This window comes from Balaenoptera physalus (assembly GCF_965194825.1).
Source record: "Balaenoptera physalus genome assembly, chromosome: 6".
Classification (NCBI taxonomy): Eukaryota; Metazoa; Chordata; class Mammalia; order Artiodactyla; family Balaenopteridae; genus Balaenoptera; species Balaenoptera physalus.
In genome coordinates this window covers 59,613,168-59,633,043 of record NC_138885.1, presented here as the reverse complement: position 1 = coordinate 59,633,043, position 19,876 = coordinate 59,613,168, and the positions used below count along the sequence as shown (strand labels likewise).

The following is a 19,876-nucleotide window of genomic DNA, read 5'->3' as shown; positions in this document are numbered from 1 at the left end:
ACATAAACTGGTAAAATTTTCTGGAGGGCAATTAAAATGTACCCTTTGAACTATGATTTCCAACTTTAGGGGAAAATTTATAAACACATAACAGCAATAATTATATTAGTGAAATATTCTAGAAAGCTATTGTAATAAATGGACACAATAAATCCTGTTAAGCTAAAATATATTAATATAAATTGAGAAAATATATAGATTTTGTGAAATATTGAGAAATACATAGATAATTAAAATTACCCATAATGCCACTATTCAGAGAAAACTTAAGGTTTTCTATAGAAAATATGTGTTTCTCATTTTGTTTCTGGATCTTATTACATTCATACCTCATGTGTAAGATTTTACAAATGGAATGAAACTGCAATATAATTTTGCAATTAATGTGAATTATTTATTAATGTGAATATGTTTTTATGTCAATAGATACATTTGTTTAGCTCTTTTTAATGGCCACATGGGAATCTATTATATGGGTTTTCCATAGATTATTTAAACAATTGCATAGCATATAGTTTCTTTATAATTTTTCACCATAAGAAAAAATACTGCAAAAATTAAAGCTAAAATTTTTTAAATATTTAGCTTTTTAAAGTAATAAATAAATGTTAAATACATTGATTCCAAATATTTCAATGTTCTAATCTTAGAATATTGAATTCTGACTTATTAATAAATTTAAAACTATGTAGGAAGTTTGGAGAGTGATTTCATTTATACTGACAATATTATATGCATACATTGGAAACCATGAACATGTGATATAAAAACATTGTTCCTATGGGTCTGTACCTGTTGAAGGAGACCCTAATTGTATCCAGCAATCTTAATTAATTTCTATACAATTAGTTAGCCTATTTCACTTCACTCATGTCGTCATGTTTAAGATGACAGAAATCATTTGATCAATTAAGACATGTACTTTTTAGAAAAAAGTCATGAACATACCAATCAAAAATAAATTTATTTAGGACCTAGCGTTATAAGAATCAAATAAAATAATTTGTTTAAAACATCTAGCACAATGCCTGGCAAATGATAAAATGTTTAATAAAGCTTGCTATTATGATTATTAACATTAAGTAATGTGGGGGAAATATAAGACACAGCCCTTGCCAGCAAGGAACTTAAAATATTGTAATCATAAATTTCAACCATTTCCATATTCTAGCTGCAAAGCTAGCGAATCCTAAAAATGTAAGAGCTGTTTTATTGAAAATAACAATGCTTATTTAGGTTGTTTATCCTGAATTCCATTCATTCTTTTTTTCATCAAAATATTTATCTCATATTGAGGGGACTTTTAAAATATATATGCTTCTTTATTAGTGTCCATAAATTTTAGTTAAGTTTACTCCCTCAGTTTTCTTTTGCAGCTCATCTAGCTTTATGCATATTTTTTAAAAAATCGAGGTCAAATATATGATATATATCTTATGGAGCCATGACGTTAGCATAGCATTTAATTTTAGTACTGATTAATGACCACTATAATTGTCAGCCTAATCATCAATTTTTTTGGTAAATAAAAAATTCTAAAAGTGTGCGTGTGTGTGTCTAGAATTGTATATGTATCTGAAATATGTACTACTGTCTTCAAGCCAACATGATGGTTGTCATAGAAACAGCAAACAACAGAAAGTCAGAGCTGACATAGCAAGAAGATAAGGGACAACATCTTTGGAGAAATTATGAAATAGAACAGGCTAAAAAGTTAGAAAAATTAACTATGTTTAAAATTAATAGTCCTTATTTCTTCCAAACAAGTTTCCTCAAAGATGGAACTAAATACCCCAAATGCTGGCATTGTTAAGATTCAAAATATATACATTTTTTGAAATGCATAAATCGTGGGCATCAGAGCAAATTTTAAAATGAAATATATTAAGTATTCTTAATTGTGAATATTTAAAAGTAATTTTATTAATATGATTTAAAACTAAAATATATACATTTTTATATCCACTAACATTATCATTCAATCATGGCATAAAAATATATAGCACTGAGTGCATTTCAGTCTCCACAATATCACAATTAATGGGACCCACTATTGTATTTCAGCCAGAAATATCTAGTGCTTTTAGCACTTGGTGCAGCAATCTTCACCAGCTTTCACAGTACTTTGGAAATCGTTTTATTAGAATTTGGTTTGAGGTTTTTATTTTTGTTTTTGTTTTTTGCCATGCTAAGACCACTGCAGATATCCATTAAGGATCTTAAAGTGATTTAATAGTTCATTATGTAAAGCGAGTTTCATAACATTTCATTCAAATTTCTAGAATTGTAAATTACATAAATCAATCTTCATTACTGCTCCATTGTTATAATATTTGTGAGATGAGGTAAAGCCAAATGCAAAAAATTGAGTGTCCATTTCAATTTTATTTATTTTTTTCTCTCTTTTTTTTTTAAACATCTTTATTGGAGTATAATTGCTTTACAATGGTGTGTTAGTTTCTGATTTATAACAAAGTGAATCAGCTATACATATACATATATACTGTCCTACCTGAAAATTAAACACCATTCAAAGAAAATGCCTTTCTAGTTTTTATATGCTGACCTTCGGTTGAAAATCAAATATTTGTGTTTTGCTATATTTATTATGACTGCTCTTTCTTCATTACATTTAAAAAAGTACTTTTAACCTTAATCTAATTCTCAGTGGAATTCAGTCAATTTCAGACACTTAACTATTCTAGTTCATGCCTGATCACTGTAGCCGAACATATAAAACATATGGTACAATAATTCTGTGGCCCTAAAACATTCCCGGTTTATTCCCAAATTCTTCAGACAAAAAAAGAAGGAACATTTTCAGAGTACAAACAAGTACTTTCCAGAGTGAAATGGTTAAATATTGCAGCCAATTCAGAAATAGCACCAACTGGCTTTTTTTTTTTTTTTTTTTAGCAGAACCAGGTTTAATTCTTTTTTGCATTCACATGCACACAAGTATACTTCCCTCGAGCTGTCAGAAAGCATCAGATTGCCTGATTTGCATGATGAATTTTAAAATCTTTTGAGAAACACAAGGACAGTTGCTTCAGGCACTATGATTTTATCATCACCATCATAAACAACAAGTATAATGCCAGTCAGCCTCTGGTATTCAAACCAAAGCCAAAAGATTATGGGACTTTGAAAATGCTGAGTAGAATTTTAATCACCCAAGTTCATTTGGATCCATTTTTCAAGTCACACTATTTTGCAATTGGGTAATCATCTCCTTATTGCCCACGACCACTTCTAGATGACCCCAAAATAAAGATATGATTCTTATCAAGAAGTTTATAAAATGCAAATACCCTAAGAAATATTTGTGAACAAATTACATTGTCAGGTAAAAATATTCTGATCACTAATGTAAAGGTGGTGTCTTTAATATTTAATAGCAGCTCTACTTCTTGTACTCTTTATGAAATTCAGTTACAAGATCAGTTCCATCTATAGACATCCTGAGTATATAAGAGCTGTGGAAAAATGGAAGATTTTCTATAAAGTATTTTGGATCTCATGCTAATAGGGCCTTATCCCTTGAATAATGTAAAAAATAGTACCATTAACACCACCAGAACTATCTTTATAATTAGTTTTTTATAGTACCTAACTGAGAGTTAAAACCACAAGCAATGTGTTGTTTTTCTAGATTCACTATGATATCAATATATAAAATTTTATTTGAAACTCGGTCTAATTGTGCTTTTACATTTAAAGCCAAATTTAAGTTTTTCAGGGCTTAAAACAAACAAGCAAACATAAAAGCCAATTCTTTACCTAGCCAGTAAAATGGAATATAATTACTGCATTCAGTCAGAAGCTGTGACTGAGTCTCATTGAAATGCAAGTTAAATGGGTTTCTGAAGTCTTGAATTATTGAACAAGTAAAAGTAATGTAGGGTCCTGGAGTTCAAGGGATGGAAGGGTATCATTATTTTTTTTTTTTTTTCAGGGAATCTAGGATGACCATTCACCCTTCTGGCAGAAGTGGAATATACAAAGGTTTTACTTCTAAAGTAAATGAAATAACCTTCTATTTGTTAGCTGCCAGTGAAGATGCACACCACAGACTGCATCTCACCTACTTTTCATCGTAACATTTTCACATTATCACAAGTAGCATTATGTCACCAAGACAAACCAATTTCATTCATGTAAGTGTAAAACAACATTTTTGCTGTAAGATATTTTCATCAATGTCAGGGACACACAAGCAAAATCTCAACAGTCAGCCCTGTCACTTACAGCAGGAGGAAGAGAAATGGTTCATTCACACTCAAATCGAATTCTCTGTCCACTACTTCTTTATGCTCATTGAATTTATTCATAAACTCATCACTGGCATTGTGTTACAGCCAGGAGATATGCACACTTTCAATAGAAACCAACTGAAGAAAAAGGCAACAGAGATGAGATGCCGAAAGATGGGCTCATTCTGTTTCTAAGAGGAGCTGGCACAAAAGATACAGCCACGTCTTTCACTTGATGATTTGGGTCCCTCTACTTAGTAGTCAGTGATATATCAGACCCATCAGAGAGCAGCACTGTCTAGTAGAAAGGTCAACCCTCTAGGGATCTACAATAAAGTTCTCTGCCACTAGCTCACATTTGGATTCTTGTCAAGTAACTCTCCCTGGGCTGTGGTCTCCACATCTGTAAAACAAGGGTCAGTCTAGATGTTCTCAAAGGCTCTACTAGTTCTAACATTCTTTGAATTCAAAATGAGGGTTGACTCTACTATTTTTTTTCTTACTCATATATAAGATCATTGGATCCTCTAAAAAAATTCAAATGCATTTTCTTCCTCAGTTTGCCCAATTTTATAAAATAATAAGGTTTTGTAGTGGAGATCAGGCTGAGAACAACCCACAGTAACAGGAAATCCCCCTGTTACTGTCACATTTCCATCTATTTTTTTTTACCCCTCCTCCCCACCGTTTATCCCAAATCGTTGTTATCCTCACACATTCAGTTACAAGGTGCTCAATGATGCATACCACTGTTTCCTTACAGAGGAGTATCGGTAAATATTTCCCTCAAAACCCTTGAATACTTGCAACGAAAAGTAGCTGAGAGAGCTAATCAAACTTCGCGGCTGCTTTCACTAGCCTGCTGTCTCCTCTGTACACAACAGACATCTCCTCCTCCATAGACTCGTGCCATGGTGATGAAGCAGGAAAGTTATGACCAGATAGCAAAATAGCTATCAAATAGTTTATTTTATCAAAATAAAACCACGCTCCACTCAAACTTTTACCCTCCAGGGAACTGTTCAGGTGCTCATAACAAGTGCCTGACCTATCATTTTTCAAACCCCTGTACACTACTAGAACATTACTTTCATCTGGAAAGTATTTTGATCTGCAATTGTAAGACCTGATGGTGTTTAAATGAACATTATAGGTACTTTGTGAGCTCACAAGCTATAGAAATCAATAGGCACCTTGCATAGAGAAGGCCTGCAATTGATTTTTCCAGGAGAGAGTCAATTTGTAACTTTAGGAGAAGCATAGACAAGAGGGAGGAGGTTTAAGCATGCTGAAGGTTTAAAAAAAAATCACAGGTGTGTGGAAAATGCTGCACTGCACTAGAGTAGGAAGATCTCAGGGAAACAGGGTCTAGATTGATGGTGTTGTTCGGGAGTGGCTAAAGGGGTAACAGTTGAGAAATACTAGGAGCTCCTGCCGCGCTCTAGGGCTTGGAGAAGGAGCATTCTCAAGGTACACAGAAAAGGAATTGAATAGTGTTCCTGAGTCTCTTGAATTTAAGGATAAGGGCATCCAGTAGACTCATTCTCTCCAGTTTAAAAAAAAATCGTCTGAAATTATAAAAATAATGTATTTCATTCTTGAAATTTGCCAAAAGAGTAGATCTTATGTTCTCACCACCACCACCGCCGAAAAAGAAAAAAAGGTAACTGTGAGGTGATGGAAATGTTAATTAGCTTGAATGTGGTAATAATTTCACAATGCATACATAAGTCAAAACATCATGTTGTGCACATTAAATATATACAATTTTTATTTATCAAAAAAGTGTAAAAATTGTCTGAAAATTAATCTGTCCACTCAATAAAGAAGTCTAAGCATCATTCAATGTTCAGCGCTCTTCTAGGCACCATGGGTGACAGCAAGGTGTGTGCCTACCACAAGGCTACAGTCACTTAGAGGAAGAGGCAAAAGGCTATAGATAAATTTCAAACAAAACTTATCCCCCAAATCCATTGATTGACAGTAACTTTCCTATGTAACTAGAGAATCTTGTTCTCAAAACAGCTATTGTTTTCTCCCTTCTCCCAAGTGCTCCTTTACCTTCTCCTTACTTTTTTATATTTTCTACAAGTTCATTAAAAATAAGTTCTACTTTAGTCAAGAGATAAATAGTACAGAGGCTAAACATTCTTATAAGGTTACACCTATTTTTATTCTAAATCCTTCTAACAGTGATGAGGGAGAATTCACGAATACCAAACAAACTTTTGAATTCTTGGCGGTTGGGGAGACAAAGGTTAAAAATGGAGAGGAAGGTTAAAAATGGAATTAGAGGGATCACAGAGCCACATTGTATAAACTTCAGTGTGAATTTTAAAAGGCTGTTTTGGTGAGCTAAAAAATCCCCAAACACAAATGCCCTAGGGGTTTTTATTGACCTTGTTTAGTTTTGCTTTGAAGGATGTTAACTCTTCTAAAACATAATTTGAAAATCACCAGTCTCCTAATGACTGGTGTTGAGTGGACATGGAAATGTTGGAAAGGATTTGCCTATTTCAAAGTCTTCATATGAGCATCTGTTACAAGGAATGCAACTTTAAATGGCTACAATTTTAAGTTTGAACATATCACCTTAAGTTAAATGATGTTGTTCACATGAACTGCTTAGGAGAAGTATATATGTGTAGAAAGCTGCACTTACTGTAGTGCATGAACCTGGCCTTGGTTCTGAGGTTTACCAATATCCAAACAACTACCGAATTTTCGGGTTTTCAAGGCTTTTATTTCAGAGCAGCATTCTTTTAAAAACAAACACCGTTTTCTCACCTGGGAAGTGAATGTTTTGTACTCAGCACTGCAAGTATTCCACAACTCATTGACTAGTATTAGACGTTCAAAAGAGCTCAGATGATTTAATTTCGAAAAGATGAATCTATTTCAGAAAACTGAAGACACATAGGAAATTATTTTCAATTGCTATTTGCTTAACTTTGTTTGGACTCATTTCTGCCTCTCATACTCACTCTGTAGAAAGAAACAGGAGTAAACTACTGAGACTTAATTAAGCAAAATGGTATCGTGTTTTGCAAATTAAGTCTGTTATGATAAACAGCTTAGGGGCAGATATAAGCCAGCAGATAAAGATAAAAACTCCAAGAATCGAATGTACAACACAATTTAGAGTACAACCTGAAATACAGCCTCAGATACTCACCAGCGAAATGATTAGAAGTGGACAGATAGACACTATCAACACCGGCAGCACTGTCACAGCTGAAAACTTCATCATCAGATTCCTGCACAGAGGAGCAGGGTGAGGAGCTGTCAATTTCTTCCAACTTCCCCTTTAAAATTCCACTCATCGCTGCAGCGCTGTCACATGTACCTGTAGCAGGAACGGGAGCAACGGAGCATTGAAACATCTGACCACTGATTGCATAGTCAAGGTCTCCAAATTGTTTTGGGGGGTTGTAATTTTTTGAACCACGTCCACCAGAGTATCATATGCATGCAGAAATCATTCTTTACACAATGTATGAAAGCACTGAAAACAGTTCTACACTGATTCATTGCTATTTGCATTCTTATTCTGACAACAGTATTTCATGAGAAAAGTCAAAATTAAGGATGTGAATTCAGAGGGCTGCATAAGGAAATATGGCTCAGTGTTTTGAGTCAAATACAGGAGTCAAATACATTTATTTGATTTGTTCTGGTAAATATCATGTACTGTCACTGACAGAGCCGGGGTTCAGAACAAAATAGATCACTCACTTGCATGCTGTCATACCCGGAGCATACTGATTAGGGCATGTCTATGTTGCTTGGGATTTCTTTTTTCTCAGGTACAAAGGCATCTACTTTCCTGGGGCTCTTTGTCCGTCAAAAATCAAATTGGTTGCTAGGAATGGCCATACCTACAGAATTTAGATGCCTTATAATGTTTCCAGTCAGTTCAGCAGAGCTACAGGGAATTCTTGAGTCCTATACCACAGAGGTTGGTGGACTAGATTTAATAGAGGGTAAATCACAGTCCTAAATCTTTTGCTGGATAAAATATTAATTTAAGTCTCTTCACTCTTGTATCAACATGGTCAGTGAAAGCCAGTCAGAGGTAGCCTGATGCATTTTTTAAAATTTGTTAATGTCAATTTAGATGAGTCATTAGACCTCTGAGAGTAATAATTTCTTCATAGCCATAAAGTAACTCTTAAGGTAATCAGCAGTTGCAAACACAAATTCTTACAATGGCAGTTAACCTCAATGAATAAAGAGGGTCAGATATAATAAAATCATGAAGTCATCTCAGTCTTCTCATTTGTCTACTGTTACTTGTAACAAAGGTATCAAGAAATACTTTTCTACCCGAAGGAAAATGATAGCATAGGAACAATAATAAATGGTCTCACAACCAAAGAGACAGTGGGTAGTAAGCAGTGTGAACTATGGCAAACTGGAGATGTACACCCAGGCCAAAGCGGGAAGCTACTACTCAGTCCAGGTCATTTCAGCACCATGCTTTCCCAATTTAACACACTCTAAAATCTGGCCAATGCCGCATTCACATTCAGAAGCAATCCTTTACACTGTTAGCTTTCACATGCCCCATCCTCCTTTCCCTTATTAATTTTGCTTATAAAGGAGTGGTTTTTTGATTACATTGTAATTTAAAACCCCTCTTGGATTGGCTCTATAAAATAAACAAAGAATGGTTCAGATCTGTGACTTGGAAGGGTCAACAGACAAAGGAATCAAAACATCCTCTCCCCCACTAGCCCAACACAATACCTGAAATGCCTTTACTAGAGATACATAAGTTGGGGGAACAAACGTATTTTACAAAAGACGCTTGCACAATACATGTTACCAAAGAGAGGCAGTATCTTAAGCCATCAAAACTCAGCATGGCAGTCCTATCTGTAATAAGGAACCTGTCTGATTGGCGTGACTTTCTTAAGAAGTCTGGCCACTTTCATTGTGCCTCTCAGTGACCTCATGGAGTCTCTCAGTTTTGGTAGCTATGCTTCTGTGGGGCATATGTGCTCCAGGTCCTTCTGCTGACTGACTTCCTCTGTTCTGTACTTTCTGTTTCCTAGTATCCTTAACTGGCATATCGTTTTACTTCTGAAAGAACATCCTCTACCGTATTGTATCCTGAAAGCCTCAACACTAAAAAACAGTTGTCTTGTTCTTTTAATATATCCCAGTTCAGACTGTTGAGTAAGGGAATCTGTGTCTTCGTTCAGATATTTGTGCCATTCTATAGAAAAGAGATTCATTTTCTGTACTTTGTTAAGGGGCCACTTATTATTTATTCAATAAACATCTCTTGAGCTTCTAGCATGAACCAGTGACTATTATAGTGACTATCGCTAGAGAGCAATAAAGTAACAACACAGAAAATAAATTCCTTCCTCAAACGATGCTCACTTTCTGGGTGTTGATGGGGGAAGGGGTAAACAAATAATAAACAGATAAGCAAATTAAATATATAATATGTCCTGTAGCGTTAAATACTATGAAGAAAGATAAATAGTCAAGTGGTATAGTGACTAAGAGATTGGCTGATAGAGAACATTGCATTTTTAATTACTTGGTGAGCTAATGTTACAGTGAGGAAGGTAAGGGAGCCAGCAATTTTGACATCTGGGGGAAGAGCAGGCCAGGCCAAAGGAGTGGTGAGTGCCTAGGTCCTGGGTTGGGCATAGTAGGCAATGAGGTTAGACAGGTATTGGGAGCTAGATTGTGTAGAGCCTATAAGGACTTTGGATATTACTCTACATGAGATGAAGGGCTTAAGTAGTGGAATGGTAAGATCTCACTTGTACTTTAAAAGGACCACCCATTCTGGACTTCCCTGGTGGTCCAGTGGTTAAGACTCCGTGCTTCCACTGCAGGGCGCGTGCGTTCAATCCCTGGTCGAGGAACTAAGATACCACATGCCGCGCTGCGTGGCCAAAAAAAAAAAAGACCACGCATTTGCCTATTATTTCATTAAAAAACACACAAAAAAAGAGGGCCTACGGTAAAGGAAAGGTAGATTTGATGGGGAATGGAAAAGTCCTAGAATTAAGGAGGACTTAGCAGCTCAGATGAACAGTTAAAATCAGAACCTGACCAGTCGGAGGGTTGAAGAGGTTTCTTTGGCGGGGAAAGAATTTAGAACGAAGTTAGAAGGGGAAGGAAGGTCAAAGTGCTTCCCAAGGTAATGTGGTTACTTAATTTTACCTACAACCATCTCTGGTCTCTAGATTTACCAAATATTTGATGATGGTGGGAGCCACCTTTCCTGTTAGGTTTTAAATAGGACCAATTCTGATATATCCTACCATTTTGTGGTACTGCTTTGGCAAATAAAATTAACAATGAAAAAGAAGGTTTCCTTTATTACTCTAAAGGAATACTTCTTTTAATTTGGTAGAGAAGAGGCATTATATGGATGGTGACCATTATCAAAGATTTACTTATTGATGGAAAAATGGAGGCAAAGAGTTAATATCTATTTTATCCACCACCCTCCCTAAAGTTACTCATTTAAGACTTTTTTTAAAGTAAAATCCATAACTACTACTTGCTACTGCAAGGGTTATAGGATTCTGGCTTGGAGTTGACCTTGTTTGAAAGCAATCGGTTGAAGAGTCTCTCTTATCTTCAAGCGACTTACGGAGATTTTAAAAGAATTGCAGAAAACCTCCTAAAAACTGAGAGCTGTTGATGGATTTTTAAAAATGTTGATGTACCCTGTTTAATCATTATAGGAAGCTATTTGGAAGTTTTTCCTTAACTGGTATGAAATCGATGTAAATAATTTGTGTGGATTTGCTCACATTTATACTTTTAGTTCTGGTGACCTTGAAGAAACTTGCACAGAGCCATTAAAGAGAGAATGAACTGTGTAATTAGCTGAGTAAACACAAAGAAAGGGTGGGAAAAAATGTCCAAAAGCATAAGAAATATTTGGAGAGAGAGAGAGGAAAAATAGATTCATCCTACTTTGTGTCTGCCAGTTTGATTCTACTGTAGTGTGCTCTGGCTGTAGTACTAAAATTGCAATGTTACAATTATTTCCATGGCAACAGACAGTGAGATCATGCAGAAGTTAAATTGTGAGAGAGATTAAGATGCTACCCCCATTCAGATGTCTGCAGCAATAGGTGGGAAGGGAGAACAGAGTCACTGTGAATGTCCTTGATTGAGTTTGTCCCAGCCACATAGTCCAGGGAGAGCAATCCTAAACAGTATTGTCACCCTATAACACAGAATGCTCTTTTGAGAGTACATGGCTGGATGAAACTGTTAGCAAGCAGACAGAAGTATGGATGACTTGATTTATATTTTCTAGCACCTAAAAGATTATGATATTTGTTAAAAGTCAAAAGTTTTAGAATTCTAATTCAGGGTCCCTTAACGAGGTCCTATGTGTCCTAGGTCCAAAAAAAAATGGAGTCGACTTAGGTTCTCTTTATCTATCTAATAGTATTCTTACTAATCCTATATCCAATAATTCCTTTCAAAAAGTATATAAAATAATACAATTTTCTTAATACTGCTCCTAATATGAAAATAGTCATAATTTTGTTTATCAGTCAAATAGCAGAGTCATATTTTGAATTAAAATATTCAAAACAACAGTTGAATGTTTTTATACAAACCAAGATACTCAAAAGACAAAAGATTACTAGCATTTAGGAGTAGGAGAAGAAAATAAATTAAAAATTTTTATGTTCAATTTATGATATAATGAGAAATAACTGAATTGAGACAGGTCACTAAAAGAATCTAAAGGTAAAAATATAATTTGTCATTTTGAGGTCAGAACTACCATGAATGTTGGGTACATTGCCCTTTCTACAAATGGAAATTATTTTTCTAAAAATAGTAGTTCAGAGTTTATATTGATCTCCCCCAAGAACTTAAGTATCTGTTGTTATTAGGCAAGTTTTACAGAATAAAGTATCCAATGATTGATTTTATGATTATATGACACCAGAGAGCCTAAATATACTAAATAGTAAACCTTCACAACCATATATATATTTTTAAGCTCCCCTTATTCTCCCACTATAAGGACACTTCTATAGAGCTGGGATACAACCATGGGCTTGGGTTGATTACTAAGGTTAATTGACAAAGACTAGAACAAGAATGAAGACAGATTGTTGGATCTAGAGACGGATGCAGAATAAAGGTGAATAAAAGTGAAATGGCCCTGGGGATTCAATGGCCCTGGGGATATGAAGGGAAAGTAGGACATGGGAGAAAGAGTTTGTAAAGAATGGAAGAAAATCTCCAAAAGAGAAATGGACAATTTGGTGACTTGAGAGATCTGGGCAGTGATATTTATCAAGAGTTAAGTCACAGAGAGAGAAGATGGCGGAAGAGTAAGACACGGACATCACCTTCCTTCCTACAGATACAGTAGAAATACATCTACACGTGGAACTGCTCCTACAGAACACCCACTGAACGCTGGCAGAAAACGTCAGACCTCCCAAAAGGCAAGAAACTCCCCCCATACTTGGGTAGGGCAAAAGAAAAAAGAAATAACAGAGACAAAAGAATAGGGACGGGACCTGCACCAGTGGGAGGGAGCCGTGAAGGAGGAAAGGTTTCCACACACTAGGAAGCCCCTTAGCGGGCGGAGACTGCGGGTGGCAGAGGGGGGAAGCTTCGGAGCCACGGAGGAGAGCGCAGCCACAGGGGTGCGGAGGGCAAAGCGGAGAGATTCCCGCACAGAGGCTCGGCAACGAGCAGCACTCACCAGCCCGAGAGGCTTGTCTGCTCCCCCGCTGGGGCGGGCGGGGCTGGGAGCTGAGCCTCAGCTTCGGTCGGATCGCAGGGAGAGGACTGGGGCTGGCGGCGTGAACACAGCCTGAAGGGATTAGCGTACCACAGCTGGCTGGGAGGGAGACCGGGAAAAGGTCTGCAGCTGCCGAAGAGGCAAGAGACTTTTTCTTGCCTCTTTGTTTCGCTGAGCGCAAGGAGAGGGGATTCAGAGCGCCGCCTAAACGAACTCCAGAGAAGGGCGCGAGCCGCGGCGATCAGCGCGGACCCCAGAGACGGGCGTGAGACGCTGGGGCTGCTGCGGCCGCCTCCAAAAATCCTGTGTGCGAGCACAGGTCACTCTCCACACTGCCCCTCCCAGGAGCCTGTGCAGCCCGCCACTGCCAGGGTCCCGTGCTCCAGGGACAACTTCCCCGGGAGAAGGCACTGCGCGCCTCAGGCTGGTGCAACGTCACGCCGGCCTCTGACGCCGCAGGCTTGCCCCGCCTCCTCCGTACCGCTCCCTCCCCGCGGCCTGGTTGAGCCAGAGCCCCCGAAGCAGCTGCTCCTTTAACCCCGTCCTGTCTGGGCGGGGAACAGACACCCTCAGGCGACCTACATGCAGAGGCGGGTCCAAATCCAAAGCTGAACCCCGGGAGCTGTGCGAACATAGAAGAGAAGGGGAAATCTCTCCCAGCAGCCTCAGAAGCAGCGGATTAAAACTCCACAAACAACTTGATGTGATGCATCTGTTGAATACCTGAATAGACAACGAATCATCCCAAATTCAGGAGGTGGACTTTGGGAGCAGGATATATTAATTTTTCCCCTGTTCCTTTTTTTGTGAGTGTATATGTGTATGCTTCTGGGTGAGATTTTGTCTGTATAGCTTTGCTTTATAATAGCTTTATTTTACTTCACTATATTATAGCCTCTTTCTTTCTTTCTTTCTACTTTTTCTCCCTTTTACTCTGAGCCGTGTGGACGAAAGGCTCTTGGTGCTCCAGCCAGGCATCAGGGCCGTACCTCTGAGGTGGGAGAGCCAACTTCAGGACACTGGTCCATAAGAGACCTCCCAGCTCCACGTAATACCAAACGGCAAAAATCTTTCAGAGATCTCCATCTCAACATCAAGACCCAGCATCACTCAATGACCAGCAAGCTACAGTGCTGAACACCCTATGCCAAACAACTAGCAAGACAGGAACACAGCCCCATCCATTAGCAGTGAGGCTGCCTAAAATCATAATAAGGCCACAGACACCCCAAAATACACCACCAGATGTGGACGTGCCCACCAGAAAGACAAGATCCAGCCTCATCCACCAGAACTCAGGCACTAGTTCCCTCCACCAGGAAGCCTACACAACCCACTGAACCAACCTTAGCCACTGGGGACAGATACCAAAAACAATGGGAACTACGAACCTGCAGCCTGTGAAAAGGAGACCCCAAACACAGTAAGATAAGCAAAATGAGACGAAAGAAAAACACACAGCAGATGAAGGAGCAGGGTCAAAACACACCAGACTTAACAAATGAAGAGGAAATAGGTAGTCTACCTGAAAAAGAATTCAGAATAATGATAGTAAGGATGATCCAAAATCTGGGAAATAGAATAGACAAAATGCAAGAAACATTTAACAAGGACGTAGAAGAACTAAAGAGGAGCCAAGCAACGATGAAAAACACAATAAATGAAATTAAAAATACTCTACACGGGATCGATAGCAGAATAACTGAGGCAGAAGAAAGGATAAGTGACCTGGAAGATAAAATGGTGGAAATAACTACTGCAGAGCAGGATAAAGAAAAAAGAATGAAAAGAACTGAGGACAGTCTCAGAGACCTCTGGGACAACATTAAACGCACCAACATTCGAATTATAGGGGTCCCAGAAGAAGAAGAGAAAAAGAAAGGGACTGAGAAAATATTTGAAGAGATTATAGTAGAAAACTTCCCTAATATGGGAAAGGAAATAGTTAATCAAGTCCTGGAAGCACAGAGAGTCCCATACAGGATAAACCCAAGGAGAAACACGCCAAGACACATATTAATCAAACTGTCAAAAATTAAATATAAAGAAAACATATTAAAAGCAGCAAGGGAAAAACAACAAATAACACACAAGGGAATCCCCATAAGGTTAACAGCTGATCTTTCAGCAGAAACTCTGCAAGCCAGAAGGGAGTGGCAGGATATACTTAAAGTGATGAAGGAGAAAAACCTACAACCAAGATTACTCTACCCAGCAAGGATCTCATTCAGATGTGATGGAGAAATTAAAACCTTTACAGACAAGCAAAAGCTGAGAGAGTTCAGCACTACCAAACCAGCTTTACAACAAATGCTAAAGGAACTTCTCTAGGCAAGAAAAACAAGAGAAGGAAAACACCTACAATAACAAACCCAAAACATTTAAGAAAATGGGAATAGGAACATAGATATCGATAATTACCTTGAATGTAAATGGATTAAATGCTCCCACCAAAAGACACAGGCTGGCTGAATGGATACAAAAACAAGACCCATATATATGCTGTCTACAAGAGACCCACTTCACACCTAGAGACACATACAGACTGAAAGTGAGGGGATGGAAAAAGATATTCCATGCAAATGGAAATCAAAAGAAAGCTGGAGTAGCAATTCTCATATCAGACAAAATAGACTTTAAAATAAAGACTATTACAAGAGACAAAGAAGGACACTATATAATGATCAAGGGATCGATCCAAGAGGAAGGTATAACAATTGTAAATATTTATGCACCCAACATAGGAGCACCTCAATACATAAGGCAAATACTAACAGCCATAAAAGGGGAAATCGACAGCAACACAATCATAGTAGGGGACTTTAACACCCCACTTTCACCAATGGACTGATCATCCAAAATGAAAATAAATAAGGAAACACAAGCTTTAAATGATACATTAAACAAGATGGACTTAATTCATATCTATAGGACATTCCACCCAAAAACAACAGAATACACATTTTTCTCAAGTGCTCATGGAACATTCTCCAGGATAGATCATATCTTGGGTCACAAATCAAGCCTTGGTAAATTTAAGAAAATTGAAATCGTATCAAGTATCTTTTCCGACCACAACACTATGAGACTAGATATCAATTACAGGAAAAGATCTGTAAAAAATACAAACACATGGAGGCTACACAATACACTACTTAATAACGAAGTGATCACTGAAGAAATCAAAGGGGAAATCAAAAAATACCTAGAAACAAATGACAATGGAGATACGACGACCCAAAACCTATGGGACGCAGCAAAAGCAGTGCTAAGAGGGAAGTTTATAGCAATACAAGCCTACCTCAAGAAACAGGAAACATCTCGAATAAACAACCTAACCTTGCACCTAAAGGAATTAGAGAAAGAAGAACAAAAAAACCCCAAAGCCATCAGAAGGAAAGAAATCATAAAGATTAGGTCAGAAATAAATGAAAAAGAAATGAAGGAAACAATAGCAAAAATCAATAAAACTAAAAGCTGGTTCTTTGAGAAGATAAACAAAATTGATAAACCATTAGCCAGACTCATCAAGAGAAAAAGGGAGAAGACTCAAATCAATAGAATTAGAAATGAAAAAGGAGAAGTAACCACTGACACTGCAGAAATACAAAAGATCATGAGAGATTACTACAAGCAACTCTATGCCAATAAAATGGACAACCTGGAAGAAATGGACAGATTCTTAGAAATGCACAAACTGCCGAGACTGAACCAGGAAGAAATAAAAAATATGAACAGACCAATCACAAGCACTGAAATTGAAACTGTGAGTAAAAACCTTCCAACAAACAAAAGCCCAGGACCAGATGGCTTCACAGGCGAATTCTATCAAACATTTAGAGAAGAGCTCACACCTATCCTTCTCAAACTCTTCCAAAATATTGCAGAGGGAGGAACACTCCCAAACTCATTCTACGAGGCCACCATCACCCTGATACCAAAACCAGACAAAGATGTCACGAAGAAAGAAAACTACAGGCCAATATCACTGATGAACATAGATGCAAAAATCCTAGCAAACAGAATCCAACAGCACATTAAAAGGATCATACACCATGATCAAGTGGGGTTTATCCCAGGAATGCAAGGATTCTTCAACATACGCAAATCAATCAATGTGATACACCATATTAACAAATTGAAGGAGAAAAACCATATGATCATCTCAATAGATGCAGAGAAAGCTTTCGACAAAATTCAACACCAGGAAAGCCCTGCAGAAAGTAGGCATAGAGGGAACTTTCCTCAACATAATAAAGGCCATATATGACAAACCCACAGCCAACATTGTCCTCAATGGTGAAAAACTGAAACCATTTCCACTAAGATCAGGAACAAGACAAGGTTGCCCACTCTCACCACTATTATTCAACATAGTTTTGGAAGTGTTAGCCACAGCAATCAGAGAAGACAAAGAAATAAAAGGAATCCAAATCGGAAAAGAAGAAGTAAAGCTGTCACTATTTGCAGATGACATGATACTATACATAGAGAATCCTAAAGATGCTACCAGAAAACTCCTAGAGCTAATCAATGAATTTGGTAAAGTAGCAGGATACAAAATTAATGCACAGAAATCTCTTGCATTTCTATACACTAATGACGAAAAATCTGAAAGTGAAATTAAGAAAACACTCCCATTTACCATTGCAACAAAAAGAATAAAATATCTAGAAATAAACCTACCTAAGGAGACAAAAGACCTGTATGCAGAAAATTATAAGACACTGATGAAAGAAATTAAAGATGATACAAATCGATGGAGAGATATACCATGTTCCTGGATTGGAAGAATCAACATTGTGAAAATGACTCTACTATCCAAAGCAATCTACAGATTCAATGCAATCCCTATCAAACTACCACTGGCATTTTTCACAGAACTAGAAGAAAAAATTTCACAATTTGTATGGAAACACAAAAGACCCCGAATAGCCAAAGCAATCTTGAGAACGAAAAATGGAGCTGGGGGAATCAGGCTCCCTGACTTCAGACTATATTACAAAGCTTCAGTAACCAAGACAGTTTGGTACTGGCACAAAAACAGAAATATAGATCAATGGAATACAGGATAGAAAGCCCAGAGATAAACCCACCCACATATGGTCACCTTATCTTTGATAAAGGAGGCAAGCATATACAGTGGAGAAAAGACAGCCTCTTCAATAAGTGGTGCTGGGAAAATTGGACAGGTACATGTAAAAGTATGAAATTAGAACACTCCCTGACACCATGCACAAAAATAAACTCAAAATGGATTAAAGACCTAAGTGTAAGGGCAGACACTATCAAACTCTTAGAGGAAAACATAGGCAGAACACTCTATGACATACATCACAGCAAGATTCTTTTTGACCCAGCTCCCAGAGAAATGGAAATAAGAACACAAATAAACAAATGGGACCTAATGAAACTTAAAAGCTTTTGCACAGCAAAGGAAACCATAAACAAGACCAAAAGACAACCATCAGAATGGGAGAAAATATTTGCAAATGAAGCAACTGACAAAGGATTAATCTCCAAGATTTACAAGCAGCTCAATAACAAAAAAACGAACAACCCAATCCAAAAATGGGCAGAAGACCTAAATAGACATTTCTCCAAAGAAGGTATACAGATGGCCTACAGACACATGAAAGAATGCTCAACATCATTAATCATTAGAGAAATGCAAATCAAAACTACAATGAGATATCATCTCACACTGGTCAGAATAGCCATCATCAAAAAATCTAGAAACAATAAATGCTGGAGAGGGTGTGGAGGAAAGGGAACACTCTTGCACTGTTGGTGGGAATGTAAATTGATACAGCCACTATGGAGAACAGTATGGAGGTTCCTTAAAAAACTACAAATAGAACTACCATACGACCCAGCAATCCCACTACTGGGCATATACCCTGAGAAAACCATAGGTCAAAAAGAGTCATGTACCAAAATGTTCATTTCAGCTCTATTTACAATAGCCAGGACATGGAAGCAACTTAAATGTCCATCGACAGATGAATGGATAAAGAAGATGTGGCACATATATACAATGGAATATTACTCAGCCATAAAAAGAAATGAAATGGAGGTATTTGTAATGAGGTGGATGGAGTTAGAGTCTGTCATACAGAGTGAAGTAAGTCAGAAAGAGAAAAACAAATACCGTATGCTAACACATATATACGGAATCTAAGGGAAAAAAAAAAAAAAAAGGCCATGAAGAACCTAGTGGCAAGACGGGAATAAAGACACAGACCTACTAGAGAATGGACTTGAGGATATGGGGAGGGGGTGGGGTGAGATGTGACAGGGTAAGAGAGTGTCATGGACATATATACACTACCAAATGTAAAATAGATAGCTAGTGGGAAGCAGCCGCATAGCACAGGGAGATCAGCTCAGTGCTTTGTGACCACCTAGAGGGGTGGGATGGGGAGGGTGGGAGGGAGGGAGATGCAAGAGGGAGGAGAAATGGGAACATATTGTATATGTATAACTGATTCACTTTGTTATAAAGCAGAAGCTAACACACCATTGTAAGGCAATTATACTTCAATAAAGATGTTTAAAAAAAAAAAAAGTAGTTCAAAAGGAAAAAAAAAAAAAAGAGTTAAGTCACAGAAGATCAAGAGGTAGAAGAAATTAACCTGGGTTGTAGTATCTATGGAGAAATGCTGGTTTTAAAGATTATGAAATTTGGTACATCTCCCTTTGGGTTGAGAGGGAAATGGGATGAACTGTTTTAATCTGAACTTGTGGTGATATCTGGATCCCCCAATTAAAAACACATCCGTTAATTTAAAATTTAGAACCTGAGAGCCTGGAGCTGGAAAAAGCTTAGGAGAAAAAAGCAGTATGCACTGTTACCACCAAT

The 19,876-nt window shown here is 37.5% G+C and overlaps 1 protein-coding gene across 3 annotated transcripts in view; it reads right to left on the bottom strand.

The window, feature by feature from the left end:
* The window catches only part of CSRNP3 (cysteine and serine rich nuclear protein 3), a gene marked incomplete at its 5' end in the record, with an annotated part of 256,996 nt that overhangs the window by 168,498 nt on the left and 68,622 nt on the right, over positions 1-19,876 (bottom strand). For 2 of the 3 annotated variants that reach the window (XM_082465029.1, XM_082465028.1), the window contains one exon: positions 7,429-7,599. The exons of the other annotated variant lie outside the window; for it this stretch is intronic. The remainder of the gene's footprint in view (positions 1-7,428; positions 7,600-19,876) is intronic. 3 annotated transcript variants of the gene reach the window in all.